Source organism: Canis lupus, chromosome 12, assembly GCF_048164855.1.
Source record: "Canis lupus baileyi chromosome 12, mCanLup2.hap1, whole genome shotgun sequence".
Taxonomy (NCBI): domain Eukaryota; kingdom Metazoa; phylum Chordata; class Mammalia; order Carnivora; family Canidae; genus Canis; species Canis lupus.
Genome location: NC_132849.1, coordinates 40,699,557 through 40,719,871, shown reverse-complemented (window position 1 = coordinate 40,719,871; position 20,315 = coordinate 40,699,557). Strand labels below are relative to the sequence as shown.

The window sequence follows — 20,315 nt, the reverse complement described above, 5'->3', positions numbered from 1 at the left end:
ATGATGGTGATACCTATGATAAATTATCACCCTCATCTGATAATTGCTAAATTGTCATAAAACTGCTTGTGGTTAACATGAAAGATGTTGTGCCGCATTATGTAAGAAAAGGTTTAAAGTTCTTGCATCTTCTCTCCATGGCATCACTGTTGTTCCTTTAGGGTTTAATGTACTTTAGGATACAAAGTGGAACTTCAGTTAATGAACTCTGCCAGGATGAGGCATCTTTACAACTAAGTACCCATGATTTAGAAGAAATATATAGTCCAAAATTACATTGGTAGAGTAAACCAAAAAATGTTTTGTCCCTGTTAGTTTGGCTTTCTCTTGAAATTCTGTGGTAATAACTAATATGAAATGACTTATGGGCTTGATGGTCTTATTGCATATGAAATAGTGTCTATCTACCCAGTGAAGCTCCTGCAGAACACAATTCTTCATGCCTGTGGAATGGGACAGGGAGGTATAAAGACATTCAAGTGGTGGTGGGTTTTTGTTGTTTTTTTTTTTTTGCTTTTTTAATGTGATGCCACTTAATTGCCACTTAACTGTGGCATCCAGCTTAGGCTCACCCTTCTCATTCAACAGTATGTTTTCTATTTCCTCGCTAATCTGATAGCTTATAGTATTTAATGATTTCTTTAAAGGTATTTTTGACATCATGGAACACATTCATCTACTAGATTTCTCTATAAACACAAGCATGTTGTTGGAATATATCTTTTACTAATAAAGATCTTCCTAAATGTAGGCAGGATAATAGATTATCTTATAGTGGATAAGGATGTATCTATAGAGTTCTCTATTCTGAAATCTGGAAGATATTTTAATAGCAAGTTGATTTATAACTTTGGGGAATGTGTGTTACTTAGTCATCACTCAAAGTACTAGTCAACAACCACAGTGTATAATTTTTCCTGCTAGAACTGGCAACTGATTCCACACCCCCATCAGTGAAAAAAAAGAGAAACCCAGATGATTCTATTTACTTCAGTTAGAAAAGAAGAATATATTGTACAACATAATTATAAAAAAAGAAATAGGATTATAACAGTAATAGCAGCTAATATTTATTGAGCATTTACAACGTACCAGGCATTGTGCTAAGTATTTTATATGTATAAGGTCAGTTAAACCTGACAATAACCATAACCATACATGGTAGTTACTGTTATTAATATTCAAGTTGTAGGGCAAAACTGAAGCAGAAACTGAGGTGAAAGAGCTTCTCAGAGTTATTCCTCTCATTGAATATCCCACACTCTTTCTATTATAACTTGGTGCCTCTTATATTTGTAGTATGATTTTAGTTAACAGAACCTCCAAATCATAAAGCACTTTTGTAACAATAGTGAACAGGATGGCTTTCCTCAAAAAAGAGTTTAAAAAGAAAAACAAAGAAGCTTAAATGGTCAGATCATGGAGGGAGTACCAAAAGAGGAAGTTATGGTTCTGCCTAAGATAAGGGGAGCAGGCACACCGAAGGAGGCATCAGGGGAAGAGTCAAGGGCAGCTCTGCTCTCAGGAATCAGGTGTGGTGTCAAGTGAGCATAAAAAGTTTCATCAAAGGTCAGAGGTGAAGAGGATCTTTTTTTTTTTTTTTTTTAAGATTTTCTTTATTTTTTCAAGAGAGACACAGAGAAAGTGCCAGAGGGAGAAGGAGACTCCATGCAGGGAACCCGAGGTGGGATTCGATCCTGGGACTTCCAGATCACGCCCTGAGCTAAAGGCAGATGCTCAACCACTGAGCCACCCAGCTGTCCCAAGAGGATCTTAGAAACCATCTAGCCCAGAGTACCTTCCCTAGAAAAGGAATTAAAGCCTCAGAAAGGGCCTAACCCAACTTTCTAATCTTTAGGTCCCTGAGATTTGCTTTTGATAATCAATTATGTAAAAAACAAGCTCTCTGTTTTAACAAATAACCATTATAAATAAATTATTCCATTCTAGAGACCACATATTAAAATGAATTATCATAAAATAACATCTTCACTGCTCATGCACAAAACTAAATTCAGTGTTGCTGACATCAGTTTGGCAGTCAGCACTAATGGGCACATAGAAGTTTAGGACATCAATAAGCTAAGGATGAAGTCTTACCAAGAAAAACTGAAGAAATGAAAATGCAAAACAAGGAAAGTAGCTTCTGTGTCTTTGTTCAGAATATATTTCACTGAGATTAAGAACATTTAGAAAATACACACTTATCCTGAAATACCCATTATATAATGTTATACAGATGTGTTGTTCCTATAGTAGTAACAGCGAGAAATTTGTCCTGAGCACCTTAAATTTCACCATTAATGTGCTTGCTTTATACTCTTACTAGATTATAACGTTCTTGAGGGTATGCAATGTTCTGTACATGGTGACTTAGTATTAGTTGAGTTAAATATTTTTTCTTTTATCTAAAAAATAAGACAAGCATAGTGTCCTAGCGTGTTCTCCTCAATATATATTTCACTGATCTCTGTTATGGATGATTTCAGGTGTACTTCTAATCACATTTCAGTATGATTATGTAAGTTTTTTCAGTACTAGACTAACCCAAACCCAAAAAGAATTTTCTGACTTAGAGAAAAAAAGGCTTTTATATGAGAAAGTTTTTTTTAATTGACAGTTATAATAAATTTATCACATAATTTTAAACTTGTAATTCATCCTCACCAAAATGAGTTATATCATCATCATCTCTGGTGTTTTGTCATTTTTAACGACAGTTTTACTCTTCTTTGATTTTAAATAAAGATTTGGTCCCATCATTACTTGTTAAATGTTTGATAAGCAATTACTGAGCTGTAACCATGCAATAATTCCTTTCACCATTAGGCGGCACAAATATGTACATTTGAAACTTGATGTTAGGTTAGAGTGGTTGGAGGTGAGAATAAAATACTTAATATTCTGTGTGAAGGTATATGTTGTTTAAAATATGACCTTGCCTACAAGAAGTTTACAGTCTTAGTGGGTAAATAAGAATACACATGGAAAAACCTAAAGGAAAAATATAATATGACATAATTACATGCAAAATTTTATGGAATATCATATATAAATATTTTGCTGAATAATTATAGGAGTGTTCAGCAAAGAGAAATCATATAGTGTTGAAACACTTCTTTAAGAAGCTGCAGCCCCCTTGGACCTTGAAGACTATATGTGATTTGGGTAGGCAGAAAAAAAGGATGGCTAACGGCAGGAGAGGGCATAGAGTTTAGGCCAGTATGAGGCTAAGCAGTAAAGTAGGCACAATGAATGTGATTGAGCTGACGACTTAATTGTACAAAACAGACAATAGATAAGAAGGCGGTTTGGAGCCATTGTGGAAAAACTTAACTCTTGCCCCAAAATAATCATGTTTTTAGTCATCCATTTCTAGCTAAAGTTATTCAAGGAAATCACCTCATATGTTAATGTTCTGAAACATCATACAAATATATTTAAGTTTTGAGTTTTAAAATTCCAAGTAAAATAATCCATATTTTATTTTTATTTAATTTTTAAAAGATTTTATTTATTTGAGAGAGAACATGAGCGGGGGGGCGGGGGGAGGGCAGGCAGAGGAAGAGGGGGAAGCAGATTCCCCATTGAGCTGGGAGCCCAATGATGGGCACAATCCCAGGACCCTGAGATCATGACCTGAGCTGAAGACAGATGCCCAACTGACTAAGCCACCCAGGCACCCCTAAAATAATCCATATATATATTTTTTAAAGATTTTATTTATTTATTCATGAGAGACACAGAGAGAGGCAGAGACATAGGCAGAGGGAGAAGCAGGCTCCTAGCAGGGAGCCCGATGTGGGACTCGATCCCTGCACCCCGGGATCATGCCCTGAGCTGAAGGCAGACGCTGAACCACTGAGCCACCCAGGCATCCCAAAATAATCCATATATATTTTTTATTTTATTTATGATAGTCATACAGAGAGAGAGAGAGAGGGGGGCAGAGACATAGGCAGAGGGAGAAGCAGGCTCCATGCACCGGGAGCCTGACGTGGGATTCGATCCCAGGTCTCCAGGATCGCGCCCTGGGCCAAAGGCAGGCGCCAAACCGCTGCGCCACCCAGGGATCCCAATAATCCATATTTTAATCCATGTTTAGCTCCTTTGCCTAAATTCTAAATATGAAAGATGCTGTCTTTCTACTATCTAGGGGATAGAGGGCTAGTCACTAAGGAAAACATAAATTCCCACTAGCTAATTTGGATCAGCACACCTACTCAAACTCTTCAATCTGTATTCAGGAAGAGTTACTTACTGAACCCCCAGATTACATACTTAGTGTCTAGCAGTCCTGTGTTTGGCTCCTTCATTTTGGTCTATCGTAGTTCTCATTTGCTCCAAGAAAGCTGGCAGTTACCTAGGAAGTAAAAGCAGTCTACCAATCATAGATAGTTCAGTCTTCAGGGTTTTCAGACAATTTTAATTTCTTGCACTTTTTGCTTAGTGTTCAACTGAGCACAACTTGCCTGTAGCAAATGTTGCAGTGAGAGACCAAGATGGCCAGCAAGAGCCAGCATTCTCTGGGGCTCACACTGCATTTATTCTAATTTTAAAGAGACTCCTCCAGGATTGCATTTCAGTTACCCTTCCTAACAGCTAGCATATTCTAGGAGGCCAAGAAGAAAGGCAGACAGATAGACTATTGAAATGTTGGGTGCATTAAATGCCATGCACTCTGACCTTTTCATGTGACTTTTTATTGCTGGAAACTATGAAAAAGGATAAGACCTTTCCCTTATGTTAAAAAAAATGTAATTATACAGTAGCTCTTTGACATTTGCTAGAATATTTCCTGAAACCTTTTCCATTTCCCCAAATTTGCAAATATCTTGGTAGCAGAGAGGTTGGCTCTCCTTTGAGACTGTTTTACAGAGAATGAAGCTTTTATCTATTTACGGTGATGAATAGAATACAACAAACCTAAATTAAGTTTGGATACTGATCAGTAGGAAGCACATGGATCAGCAAAGTGACTTGGTCTCACACATCACAAAGCAGAAAGGATTTAAATTTGCCTTAGCAAAATTATATGTGATTACATGTCAAAGACCTTTTGAGTCTCCCAGGTTGAATCTCTGAATGCTTTAATGGCATTTATGTTGTTTTCTTTGCTCATTTTAGTTCTCTCTTTCATAGCAAAAAATCTGAGTTGCTCATTTAGGACAGATCTTGGCATTGTGTTAATGAGAAAAAAAAAGTCATGATAGCCTTAATGAACAGTGACAGAAGCCCTATGGAGGCTACTGTACATAAAGACAACCATCTAACAGTTACTTGCCATGTGCCAGGCACTGAGTTCTTCACGTTTCTCTACCTGCCCATGCAATAATAACACCAGGGAGCTATTTAGAACATAGATGCTCAGGTCTGGGCTTAGACCTGCCGAAAGAATCAAAGTCTGAAGGTGGAGTCCTGAGCTCATAGCTATCCCCCTAGTCACTGTCCTACAGACCCCCTTATTCTCATGACTGCACAAGGCAACACTTTGCCTCACGCCAGCCCTAGGAGACAGACTCACTCTAGCAACTTGCCCAGGTCACATGGCTGCAGAGTGGTACATGGCTTCAGCTCTGTTTGATGCCAAAGCCCATGTTCTTCCCACTGTTTAGTAAGTTAACAGTTTTTCTATGACAAGTGCTACAAAAATGTAATCTTGGTAGGGTTTGTTTTGTTTCCTTCTCTCTTTCTAAGACTTCTCCCTGGTATCATTGGCTATACTGTGCATTTTGTTTAAAAGCAGAAAAATATATCAAAGGTTCCCTTTTTTCTGTAAAGCACATCCTTTACTGGCTCCTATGTTTACTGGCTCCTCCTCCATTTCTGTAATCCTTAAAGCAAAACAAAGAAACATGACACTCATAATATCTGTCCTTTCTTTCTTTTTTTTTTTTTTATATCTGCCCTTTCAAATTGTGGTTCCATTTTTTCTTTTTTGCCACCGAGTCTCAAAAAAAATTCCCTGATGACTTGATTTTTCTCAATACTAGCTCACTTCCTATAAAAACAGGATATTTACTATAAAAATATTAATAAATATATTATAAAAATAATATTTATTATAAAAATTGAAAAAATTAATTATTAGAAAGAAGAAAAAGATACCCTTCTGAGGTCAGTTACTTCTCAGAAATACTGGTATGTACTTTTTGACAGAAACTCTTCTTGTGTTTTTTTCCCACATGTATTCCTATACATAGCAAACAAAATCAGATTACATACTTTGTTTTAGAAAGTTTTTAAAAGTCTGTGCATGTTTTCTCATTATCCTTAAATAATTTTTATAAGTATATGTTAATGTATGGATGTCGCAGAGAGAGGCACCACTATGTGTTAAACTAGTCCTCTATTCAAAGTTAAAATCGTTTCCAGTTTACCACCCTTATAATCAAAGTATGCATAAATCTCTGTAGTTATTCCCTTGGGATATATTTCCAAGTCTAATTACTGAATCAAAGGGCATACATTTTTTAAGGTTTTAAAAATTTTTTTTTTTTTTAAGGTTTTAAAAAATTATATTTCTTTTCTTTGTCCTATTTTAGTTGGCCACCAAATTCTATTGATGTTGCCTTTTAGAGAGCCATCCCTTCTTCCTCCATTTCCACAGTGGCCTGAATGAATGGGATCCTGATTTCTCCTTTTGACTTGCTGGCTTTCTGACTGGCCTGCCTCCAACTTCTTTGCTAAACCATATTGCACTTAGCTCCCAGTCAGTCTTCATAAAGTGTCACTCGGATGTCACTGTGTATGTGTTTATTCAGAAGGTGTTTCTTGGGCATATGTGTTGTTTGGCCTGCTGAAATACCCAGACACAGCCCATTCCTTTGAGTACCGTAAGGTGTAGAGGTTTAGTATCGTAATCATATCATAAGGTGTAATATCATAATCATAATGTAGTATCAATACAGAGAGGAATAGAAAGTATCTTGAGGATGTAAAGAAAGGTTAGTCTATCTTCACCTAAAGTGACATCGAAGAGGTGGCTTATGAGCTGAGAATTAAAGAATAATTAGGCATTTTCCAGGGAGGAAAAGCATTTAAATATTTGCATTACTTCTATATTCCTTGGTCAAGACTTTCTATAATATGGTTCTGATCTACGTTTTAAATTTTTCCACTCAGAAACCCCCTTCATGCCATGTGGGCCAACCTATTTGAATTAATTGATTCTTCTTGACTGTGCCTTAAGCATAAGGCTTTCTGAATATTGCCTCTGGTTAAGTCTGTCCAGGCTAAAACCTGCAGCACTTTGCTCTTTTCTTTTAACCCCTGAATACTATTCTTCCTTCAGTGATCTTCTTCTAAGAGTCTATTCCTATTTCCTCTGCCTGGCAGACATCTGGATTGAGTATCTTTTTCCTTGCTAATAGAGCTTAGCATGGTGGACCTTTTATTAATAGGTGCTCTAACACATTTTACTTCTTAGCTTCCGAAAAGAACCTAGACTATCAGGGCAAAGATTTTATTTCTAAATCCACCAAATACCTTTTTATCCATATCTTCCCCTTTTAGCAGCAGCTGGCACAGTTTATTCTTGTTTAAATACTCTCCCCTCTCCCTCAAAATGGGCTTCTCATTTTTTCTCTTATATTTCTGGCCACTTCTCAAGACTCTTTGGCAGGTTCTTCCTACCTATGTGTCTCTTCAGTGTCAGTGTTTTTCATAAGGCTCTCCTGGGTTCCTTTGTTTTCTCATTCCACACATTCTAGGCCATGTCACTCAGGTGGGTGGCTTAAATGATCAGCCATATGCTCAAGGCTCCCAAGTCTAAATCTTCTGTTCATAAAGCCCTTCCTTAGTACAGAGCCACACGTGACATTTGTCATCTTGGAGGTGCTGTAGGCACTTCAGCTTCAGTGTTGAAAATTGAACTTGTCATATCCCCGTAAACTGCTTTTCCTCCTATACTCCCCACACTGCAGAATGCTTGTGGTGTAATGATGATAATGATAATAATGGCTGAGACAGAGTACTTAGGTGCCAAGAGTATTCTAAGTGCTTCACATGAAGTCAGTCATTTAGTTCTTAGAGGAGGTTTTATTATTATCTTCATTTTATGCATGAGGAAACCAAGATACAGAGAAGTTAAATAATAGTCTAGGATTTCCACCTTTGAAATGGCAGAGCTGGGAAACTATCTGTGGAGCCTTTGCCATAAGCACTACGTCCCATTGCCTCAGGTACTGCAGTTACTGTCTGTGTGTCATTCTTGGATAAAACGCCTCTGCTTTTTTCGCAGACAGTGAATTCCCAAGCAGTGCCTTTGGATTCCGTCTCTTTACTACCTCTCAGATTCATTGTTTCAGTTCTCACTGCTATCATATCTCTCCTGAATTATCTACCGTACAGTGGCTCAGCTGGTCTTCCTAGTCCTGGGCTCTCCTTAACCAGTCCTTTCTCCACATTAAACTAGAATGTCAAGCCTTTTTCTAAATGAAGGTGGCAGCACACTAAGTTAGGTGCTCAGGCTCTGGAGCCAAAAGACCTGGCTTAGAATCCTCTGACATCACCAGAATTAGCAAGGTGTCCCTCAGTGAGCCTTAGTTTCATCATCTGTAAAATGGAGTAATTTTATAGGACTCTTATAAGGATTCAGTACATTATTTAAAGCACTTAGCACAGCGCCTAGAAAAGAGCAAGTCTCAGTAAATAATGTGCAAATCTATGTTAGCTGGCTGAAACTTGTCCCAGGTTTCACCGTGCTCCAGGGTTAAATCTACTTTCTTTAACATGGTTTACCAGGCCTTCATGACCTGGCCCTTGCTTACCACTGCTGGCCCCTCTCTCATCTCCTTTATTTGTCCCATTTTGTCCTCGTCTTCCTGAACTGCTTCCCATTTGCAGAGTGCACATTACTTGAAGCCTTCCCTACCAGGGCACAACCCCCTCCTACTAGCCTGTAGGTCACAGCTTAGGCAAGCAGTTTGTTCAGGAAGTCTTCTCATCTGTCTTAGACTTCTGTGTTCCCCATATGAGTACTTCCCCTCCTATGCTTGCCCTATATAAATGTTTTCATTACTGTGGTATCCTTGTTTGTCTCTTCTTTTATCTATTAACTTTCAGTTTCCTGACCATTAGAATACAGTCTGTCTCATTGACCATTTTTGTTCCCAGCCTTCAGCATAGGCCTAGCATATAATACTCTTTAAATGTTTTGAAGCCATCAGCTAACTGGTTAATATAGTTTTATACCCTGCTATGTTCCTACAAAAATTTAAAGTGGCCAATATAAGTGTGTATACTACAATGACAGCAGCCCTACAATATTAGAGAATTAAAGGGTAAATAAGGGTGTGAAGTTGGTATACAAAATACATGTTATAAGGTTAATAAACAAAATATATAAGGTTCTATAGAATAAGGGTCCATAAATTGACTTTGAGCTTTCTGGCATCTTCTCTAGAGGGAAACTGAAAGGTATAATTGACAAGATCCAGGAGATTAAAGCAAATCACATGCTCAGAAAAAGTATGACCATTTCTGAAGGACTTGAGAGAAGGGTCTCCTGTGGTTCCTCCCAGAGGACATTGTATACTGTTGTGACCAGTACCCTCACTGCATCTTTACTTTAAATGTCTCACATAGCCTCTGGGTATCTGTCCACAGAGGCTGACAGGAGAATGAGAACGAGCAGTTCAGTAAAGGCAGTCTCCTACAGGACCAGAACATCAGGCTATGTATGATTTAGAGTGTTTCAGCTCTAAAAGTTTGGAGAGACTGAACATCCTCAATTCATTCTCCTTGAATGGGATGTCACTCACTGACACTCAGGTCGGAATTAGTTCATGTGGAGTTTGATTACTCTTCCTAAAGCATCTGTTCTATAGATATCTTGTAGCACAAGTTTACATGTGGGGTCAGGGGCTTTTACCAGAAGGATTCTCTTAGGGACCTTGAGGAGCCTATGGAGTGAAGCCTCCTGTGTGAAGTGAACACAGCCTCACCTGAACTGAGGTTGGTCAATGTGTTTCTTACAAGACAGTTAGGATTTGTGTGTTTTTGTGTCCTCTGTAGTGCTTAACAAAATGGTGCCTTGTGCATAGTGAGTGGACCATTGCCCAAAGCTCAATCCCTATCTGTCTGGCCTTTCTGGACTTGGTTCTTGCTGTGACTCCTTGCCTCTCTTCAGTCCAGCCATGTGGAATATACTTTTCTCGTGCTATGCTTTTTCCTAAACTATCCCAGTCATCTGGGTGTCTCCTGTTAATCCTTCAAGATGATTCAGATGACTTTTCTACTTTACAGAATCTCCCAACTTCTGTAGGTTATTGGGGTTCCCTCTTTTTAACACTCATTTATGCATTTGTCTTTTTTTTTTTTTTTTTTTTTTTAAGATTTGTTTGTTCATGAGAGACACAGAGAGGCAGAGAAAGAGAGGGAGAAGCAGGCTTCTCACAGGGAACCCGGTGTGGGACTGGATCACTGGACCTGGAATCACACCCTGACCCGAAGGCAGGCTAAGCCACTCAGGCGTCCCTATGCATTTGTCTTAATCACTGCTTTCATTCTTTTTTTATAAGTGTTTCTTTGCAGGCGGGGGAGGGGGGGGTCCCCTATCTCTTTCTTGGACTCCGAGCTCTTTTAGGGTAGATACTGTGTCTCATTTATTTTTCTATTTGAACCTCTCATGTGCTGTCATGAATATTACAGGTACTCGGTATATTATGGTTTGTATAAATTTTTATTATCTGTTTTCAGCATCTTACACATACGTATGCATTTCATATGCTTGTCTTTGCACATCTGATTAGTTATGCCCTTACCACCTTCAGTCTAGTGACCAAACATTCCACAGATACTAACTTACATGGACCCTTTCATTGCAACAAAGGAGATATTTATGGCAGTGCTAGAGGACCACATAAGGCAGGTGTATAGTTGATACTAAATGCTATCTTAAGACAGTTTTCTTTTTTTAATTATGAAAGAACAAAAGTTAAGACTGACTTTTTGTTATTATTTTTAGACAACCTATTGTTTTATAAGGAACATAACAAGAGCACATTATTTTTAACTTAACTGAGCAAGGTCTTGACATTTGATCATATAAAAATCAGTATGGAATTGAGGTTCTTACATAGGATTTCTCTAGTTTATTAGTATTTCTGTCCTCAGTGAGTTTCAGATTCTGAGATAGTGTTAAGGAGACAGTCATTGCAGCCTAGGGCCTCTGTATATTGCTTGACTTCAGTAGAAGGAATATTTTGCCCTGGGGTTATCTATTATTTCTCTACTGCCAGCTAGTTATGATATATGCCTGCTAGTGTGGAAACTAGGCCAGGATGATAATGAGGGAATGTCTTATGGCACCATTATTAAAGATTCTCAAAATATATATTCTAATATAGGTTAGATTATCATTTTCATAGGTGAGTGAAAATTACATACATAGTATATATTACTCATTTGAAAGACTTGTTTTTGCCTAAATATTCATGTTCTGTTACAATGTTTATATTATTTTCTTAAGAGTAACGTGCTGAAAAATGCTGATGACTTTAACACTTACAAAATGTTTATTTTAAAATTCAGCATGGTGGAAGACGCTGTGTAAGTAAAATTTGTGGAATTGCCTTTGAGTGAGAACTTTTTGCAGACTGTACCCTGATTGCAAAGAATATTGTTACATACATTAAAATCATCTGTCCGTTTTCCCTCCGAAGGCAGAAAGAAGTGAGAGATACAGAACAACAGTAGAGGATACAGCAGCTGTTCTGTTACCTTGTGGCAGCTACACACTAAATCTTTATGTCCTTATAATGTTGTATTGAAGCAAATGATAAGAATTTTGGTGCAAGTGCAAAATGTATGTAACAATATGTTTTAGTTTCCTGTTTGTGAAAATCATTTTCATGGAAGCTGAATTGTTGGCCTGAATCTAAACCCCCTGGATCCTTGAATCCAGAAATTCATCTTAACAGGAACTTGCGACTGCCTTTTGGTTTTATGTAGTTTGTAATTTCTTTGTGGATGTGTTATATTTCTTTTTTGGGTTTGTCCAAAAAAGCTTTACCTTGTTTCTCTTTTATTCAGGGTCTTTGTACATTGCGGTACTTATAAAAGGTTGTACCTTTTCTCTTTTAGCTTTATATATATTTTTTTCTTCTTATTTAAAGCATTTTTCTGTATATTTTTTCCACTTCCTAGGACCTTATTTTTTGTTTTAAAATATATTGATATTTGTTTTGAGCATTGCAAAAGTATTGTTAAAACAACATTGACTTTGTGGTGTGTGTATATGTGCTATAAATGTGACATGCAAAACAAGTTCATGTGCCTTCACTTTTTAAAAACAGATTCTGATCAAAAATGAGTCCCACAAGAACAGAAACATGTCTGGACGACTTTCTGAATGAATCATCTCCCTTTTTTCTGCATTGAATGTTATATTTTCTTATGTGATATAACATCTATAATGTCATGATATATATTTTATAATATAGGCATCCTGTACTTATCATCTGATTGCTAAAAGCACCAATTTCACTTTGTCATAGAATCTGGACTAAGCAAAACAAGTCCTGGTGCAGTTATTAAAAAGGTGGTTCCCTCTGCACTGCAGGAAGGGGAAGATGAAAGTATGTTAGTAACTCTCTAAAATTAAATTGCTTTCTCCTAACAAAGTTGTGTAGGAGAGGAAAGCATATGTGTCCTCAATGACTTTCATTCCCTGGGCACAGAGGTATTATATTTGACCACAAAAAGCAAATTCCAAGTATTCTCCTACTTGGTAAGATTATTGACCTAGAAAATCTGTTAGAGCATGCACATAACACTCAACATGCCCATTTAGCGTGCTTATGTTGTGATAATAACTTCATGCAAATACTTTTCATTATGGCTTAGTCATCTTTTTCATAGGAAATGATAATTGATAGAGAAACTAAAGTAACCACTGACATTTATTTCTCAATTTTTGTTTTATAATACCTTTTCCATTATACTCTCATTTGAATGTAATAAGCTAACAGTAATCCACAATGTAATGGATTCTTTTCATTCTGATATTTACATGGGAGAAATAGCTGTCTTCACTCTTTGGACAGCAAGTGTCATGTTTGCACTTGTTTGTCTTTGTTGTTCTCTTGTGTTACATGCCTATTTGTGGGGGCTAAAATACTTTTCTGACAAATCCTTCAGTACTGTTAAGCCAACATCTGTCTGTGATTTTAATTTGTAGCAGAAGAGGAAGTTTAGACAATGCCTGTTTTAGCCATAGTTATTGCTCGTGAGTCTGAATTCCTCAACCAGTTAACCTCAACCAGTCAACTAGTACTTCTCAAAGCTGGACAACCAACTATCATGTTTTTACAGACTGCTCCTAGATGTCATTGTTATAGAAGGTTTACCACTTGGCCATGCCATGCTTCCGCTCAGAAGAGGAACCACACTATTGGTGGGAATACCTGGAAATTACTTTGCACATTCTTTTCTGTGTCCTAAGACTCTCCCAAGTAATTTTTGTCAAAGAAATTGCTAATTAACTTTTCCATCTGTAAAAACATAATTAATATGTTGATTTCAATATTAATTTTCTTAGTAATTCAGGTAATACAGGTAGACTGTAGTTACCACTTTAATAGGTTAGGGATGGACATTGGTAAGAGCTAAAGTTAGGAAAGGCTTGATAGGAAACACTGATTTTTGTTTAGACTTGACCAATACAGTTCAGACAAGGAGAAACATTATAAAAAGTTTGTCCTATAATGTACTATCGTTAAAATTGTGACTAATGGTGTTCATATTTAAATATTCTAAAGAAAGTGTCCTTTTTGGTAAATGTATGTAACCTGAATCTTAGGTAAGGCCTGGGTTTTATATTTAATACTGTGTGATCAAGTCATGCTGGTGACAGCATCAGAGTAAAAAATTATGAGCACATCCTTATGCTCACATTTGGGAAGTCAGTGTATAAACAAGTAGCACAGAAACAGTTTTTGAGTGTAGGATAGAGAAGGGTTATAGTGAAGTGGGAGAGTTTAGGGAACTGGACCTCGAGTTAGATTTTGAATAATAGTAAGATTTGATTTGGTAAAGAAATTGGGAGGACAGTCAGTGTTGGAGATCCAACAGTGGAGACTGGCCTGACTGGAGGCCAGAGTTCGTCTAAGTGGTAAGATCTGAAGTTAGGAAGGCCACCTTAGTCATCATGAAGCCTCACTTCTAACAGAGTAGACACTAAAGGGAATCAGAAATAGTGGGAGGTTCAAAAGTAGTACTTATGACTTTATAAATATTCTGGGCCAGGGGAGTAAATGGTTCTTTTCTCAGTATTCTAAGAGAATTGATTATCTTGGAAAGCATTTTACTACTTATTCTCAGTAAAGTAAGATCTGTTGGCTTTGTCATCTATAGTCATCACTAACGAGTACTATTTTGAAATTTCTGCATTAAGTATATGCAGTTTAAAGGAAGACTTGGTCCAAGTAATTTCATCTCATTTCTTTCTTTCTTTCTTTTTTTTTTTTTTTACATCTCTTTTGATCCACAAGTGAGGTATTTACAGACAGTATGATGGCATATAGTAGGAAAAAAGAATGACTGATCCTAATTACAAAACTGTTTCCTAAGAAAGAATCATTGGACAAATGTCTTATTTGTGATTTTACAAATAGTTTTGAGACTTTTAAAAAACTTCTAGCCTTCTCTGTATATAGCTGTAAATGGCCACAATTTTATATTTGCAAATATTGATTTCATCCAAATAAGTCTTTTTCAGAAGTAATTGGCTTTACTAGCAAGGTTAGATGCTCATGGACTTTAGTGGATTCATTCTCTGAAACATCTGCAACTTTTTAAAATTCTAGGTGCTAATAGACTCTGTTTGCAGTCTTAGAAGAGCCCTTGGGTACAGCAATGAGGTGGTGTTTGTTGGCCTTGGAGAGAGTAGTTTCCCAGTAACGGAAGCCAGGTTAGAGTGGAGTGAAGATGGATGTGAGTGGAGACAGCAAGTTTAGGTGACTCCTACAGGGAGTTTGCTGCTAAAGGAGAGGGCAGAGCTGTAATGATCACAAGAAGGGGAAGCTGCATCAAGAATGACAGGGAAAATTTTCAAATGCAGAGAAATTTCAGTAGAGGAAAAGGTGAAAGTGAAATGAATTCATGATGGAGCAAATTTTCTCAGAAATCACAAGGGGACAAGAACGGAAACAGAGATAAGGGGATTCTTCATTTACTAAGGCAGGAGGCAAGGCCGAGCTTGAATATCTATTTTGGTTTAGGGAGTAGGTAGTAAGACAGGGAGCCATGCTTTGATGGAAATGATTCTTTCCCTCAGATCAGAGGTTAGGTAATCTAATGAGGATGGTCAGTGGTGTAGGACACAGAGGTGATTAATGAGAGTCTGGAATAGTTGGTGTGGAAAATGAGAAAAGGAAGCTGATAAAAACAAGTGAAAGCATTGCTGAGCAGTCTGACCTCAGGCTACAGGCCCCATCTGACTTCCCACCACAGCTTTAAGCTCCATCTGAAGTGATGACTCACATTGTCTACCCTGGCCTCCCCCCTCCCCACTGCCTGCAATACTTCCGTCTCTTCTGCCTTTGATCAGATCTACCTGTTCTTTTATGTCCAGCTCAGATAGATCAGTTCTCAAGCTCTTACAGCTGTAAGACCCAATCCCTCCAGTCTTCTGCAACAGTTTAACCACTCTTGATAACCACATAATTTGCAAATATATTTTATATCCTTTCCTAGATTGTGAGTTCCTTTGGAGTAAGAATCATGGGTTTGTTAGCCTGCCACATGCATGCCCTTCCCTCCCTCTGTCTGTCTGTCTCTCTTGCAGTGCTACTGTACTGTTCAGTAAATACTGAATGACTAAATGAAGGCAAATCCACTACAACCAAATTGTATAAGAGAATGGTGGCCTTCTATAGAAAGGCAGTTTGGCAGAATTCTTTACCAGGCTAATCAACTTGGAGAATGCTATATATATATATATATATATATATATTTTTTTTTTTTTTTTGAGATACTTAACTTCCCTCTCATACTAGCATCAAAGTGTATTGTATTAGTAGGTGATTAACATGGTGGCTCAGGTTATTTAGTGTTTAGATTATTTGTATTCTCCTGTATTATCGCTATTCTCCCCAATGTCTAATCTGTCCAGCACTGTTTATTATGCAGCTTTTACCTTGCCTTTTCTCTTGGTAAGGTTGCTAATGGCATAATATACCATCTACCCAAAGATTAGGCTTCCTTTTTAAATTCCTTTTTAGTTTCTCGCTCAGTGATTCACTGTGCTATGCTGAAAGAATTTTGTGTACCAACTTGAGCATTTTACAGGGTTTGGCTAAGAGAGGGACACTCACCCTGAAAACAATAAAGCAGCAGCAATTACAGTAAATGGCAATGTTAGAGCAAAGTATGATGGAGCATGCCTGAGAATTCTTAGCTTTTGTGAAGACTTGATTCCTATTGGTTAGGCACTCATAACATTTTCATAAATTGAAGCACATTATTATCACATAAAGGTCATCTTCTTTTATATCATGCCAAAAATTTTAATAATTCAGATATTTGTATTCTACTGACTATTTTTCTTGCCCTATAAGCCAGTTCACTTTAGTTTATCCTCTTACTAGCCGTTTGGTGTTTTTATCTAAAGTGTTGCCCTACACAAATTTAAGATATAGCTAAGTTAGGCAACAGATATAACTCACTATTTATTGGGCATTAATTAGAAGGACATTATTGTGTCCTATTGTTAAAATAAAGCTCAGTATAGTTGACCCTTGAACATCACAGGTGTTAGGGGTACCACCGTCTCCTTATCCCACTGCCCCCACCCCCCCGCATAGTAAAATAAACAAAATCCACACATAACTTTGACTTCCCAAAAACTTATCTACTGATAGTCACTGGAAGCCTTATCAACAACATACACAGTTATTTAACACATGTTTTGTATATTACATTTATTATATACTGTATTCTTCTAGATAAGTAAGCCAGAGAAAAGAAAACCATACAGAAAATATATTTACAGATTTTGTATAAAAAAAAATTCATATGAAAGTGGACTTGTGCAGCCAAACATATATTGTTCAAGAGTCAATTGTAAGTAGATCTTAATTTGCATTACAGAGTTGTATTTTGGCATTACTTATTTGAGGAGTGAAACCAAAAGTTTCTCAGATGCTTCTAATGCCTCTTTTGCCATTTTGGATATAGAGATTCAGATAGCAGTCATAACTCTGATTCCATTTCTATAAATTCCAAGATCGTGGGCTTGTTTCATTGAGGCGGAATGAAAGAAGTTGTTGACATCACCACTACAATTAGCAGCGTTTTTCTCTGACTGCTCTCGCCCCTTCCCAAGGCCAGGAGAGCACACACTTGAATTTTTCCTTATTTCAGTGATTGTGGTCCATCTCCTTATATCCATCTCAACCCCCAGTGCAGTTTCTGGCAAGATATTTCTAAAACATTATATTCTTACCTCAGGGAAGTGTGGCCAAAACAGATAAACCCCTCAAATTCTACATTTGTCTGGTGGAATTGCCCAGGGTAGGCCAGTGTGTCATCACTGGAAGAAACGAAGATGCAGAGAAAAGAGGAAAAGAAATCTTGCCAAGCAAACTTGCCATCATTTTTGTGGCAGTTTCTGCCTGTACTGTTAAGTTTCCACTCATCAGATTTTTCAGGCTGCTGCATACTGGTATATAAATATAGATCATTCATAGTGCTTTGTTTGGAAAATTGCTCAGGATTTTGGCTTTGGTTTTCTTCTACTGAAATTCTTATGCAGCAATATCTGAAGATGAGAGGGAAAGGGTCATTGCTAGTTGTAGCCACCTCTTCCTTGAAGCTTCTTGACACTGTCACCTGGAAATAGTTTTTCTCTTCTCTCAATTCCTATAGCATTTTAACACTACTTCTGTTAAGCCACTTGAGTTTATAACATACTTGCATACATAAACCTGTCTTTTCTGTGCTCCTTAACCTATCAGTTACCCTGTGCTTGCTTCCTTTTTTCCAGCCTTCAATACATACAGCCAACAATAGCCACTTAGGTACAGTTTTTGCTTTTGTTGTTAATTATTCTGACTAGCCAATTCATATCTAGAATCGCTTTAATATTAAAGAGGACTCCTTTGTGACTTTAATGAATCCATTCAGGATACAATGTTTTGAGGGATAGATGCCACTGGAGATCACTGCTTCGTATAGTGTAGAGATTGGTGGCATATGGCCATACTGATAGTATTCTGGAAGGTTCTCTGGATTTGTTTTAGTTTTCTAGGTCATTGTCTATATTTGGTGTCCTTACTAAGTAGAAGTATTTGCTGATGCAGCTTAGGAAAAACCTTTCCATGACAATTAGTCTGATCTTTTTTTTCCTACTTTACTAGACTCTAATAGGAAGATCTTGTGGGGCCCTTGGGTGGCTCAATCACTTAAGCGTCCAACTCTTGATTTTGGCTCAGGTCATGATCTAATGGTTGTGGGATTGAGTCCTGAGTCACAGTCTCTGCTCAGCGGGGAGTCTGCTTGAGATTCTCCTCCTCTCCCTCTGCCCCTCCCCACTGTGTGTTCTCTCGCTCTCTAAACAAATCTTAAGGAAAAAAAAAAAAAAAGAACTTGTGTCTTCAGGGATATCCTTTGCTTCTCAAGCTCATCAGGAAGCATCAGTGATAATGTCTAACAATTTCATTTGGTGCCCATGAACTAGAGATTGAGGAAGGAGGAACCAACTGCTACCCAGTTAAGGAACGAACATGACTGTATTTCAGAAACTCTAGGCTTCCTGAAAGGATGTGAATAATAGTAAAGTTTCAGATATCAGAATGACTTGTTAATAGCCAAGTTACAATCTCTGTAAAAGCAATATGGGGTAAATAAAAATCTCAGTCATCAGGGGGATGGGTCATTTTTTTTTTAATAACCATCTTTATATTAACCATTCTATCTGCCTTATTGCCTTCATTAAAACACAGCCACCTTCTGATTTCATGCTTCAGTCCTGGTGCCCTCTCAAGTGAAAACTCTTCCTTGTCTACCTCGGGATGTTTTCTTCACCTCTGACTTATATTTAGCTACAAAACTCTCAAATCAGAATTTTTTCTAACTCTAAGGTGCATAGCAGTCAAGTCTTTCCCTCTGTCCTCTGCCTTGGCCCTCAGTTCACTGGAGGGAAGAGACTTAGCACCTGGCTCAGCCTTCCTTCTTACCTCTGGTCTAGTGATCCTCTCAGGTAACCTCACCATTGACACGCAAACACATTCAGCTCAGCGTCCTGATCTTCCCAGTATCCATACTAGTTCATATTTTGGATTTCGTCTTTTGGAGCTGCTCCACCTATGAAACATTAAATTTAAACACCTCATTTCCTGAGAAAACAATAGATATTGACAAGGATGCAGAGAAAGAGGAACCCTGTTACATTGATGGTGGGAATCCAAACTGGTGCAGCCACTCTGGAAAACAGTGTGGAGGTTCCTCAAAAAGTTAAAAATAGAGCTACCCTATAACCCAGGAGTTGCCCTGCTAAATGTTTATCCAAAGGATACAAACATAGTGATTTGAAAGGGCACCTGCACCCCAATGTTTATAGCAGCCATGTCCACAATAGCCAAACTATGAAAGAGTCCAGATGTCCATCGACAGATGAATGTGTGTATATATAATTATATACATACGTGTATGTGTGTGTGTGTAAGGTAGTTCTAAAACCCCTCCTTTTCTGGCCACAGTGTGTTCTCTTACAGCCATTTGTCAGTTACCACCTCCACAGCTGTTCTCATTAAGATCCTCCTTCACTTAATGCCTTTATTCTCTTCCCCCATTCATAGCTAGAACTACAAGACTTCTGAGATCTTTTCCAATTCTAAGATTTGATGATTTCTGAGATTTTAGGAATCTTCAGTTCTTTTTGTTTATAAAATGTCTAGTCAGTTTGTGGTTATTTAAACTTGGTAGTGCTTTTAAAAAAAAGTTGAGACTACAGAATACAACATTTCTCTCATGCGGTTACTGTAATTTCAAAGAGATTATTTTTAGTAACTGTTTGTTGTTACAAAATTTCTCAGAAATAGAAAACATACTAGGGAAACTTAAAATAGAAACTATACTGAATTTAAAAATTTTAAGATCTGAAGATACAGACTTTGATGTATTAAGTTATCTTTTGAAGTTCTAAGACTTTTGAAAAGTCTTCTTGTAATATAAGGTTTTTATATCTATAAGTTTTTTATCTAATTTTTCAAAGAGGGTAGAATGACAAAGTAATATAAGAGAAAATGGGAGCTAAGTGTGATAAAAGAGTTCAAGCAAAACTCGAGTAGTGTAGAATTTCCTCTCTTCCT

At 37.4% G+C, this 20,315-nt stretch overlaps 1 protein-coding gene across 6 annotated transcripts in view; it reads left to right on the top strand.

The window, feature by feature from the left end:
* Nucleotides 1-20,315, top strand: part of LCLAT1 (lysocardiolipin acyltransferase 1) — a 192,713-nt gene that overhangs the window by 122,058 nt on the left and 50,340 nt on the right. The window lies entirely within an intron of this gene.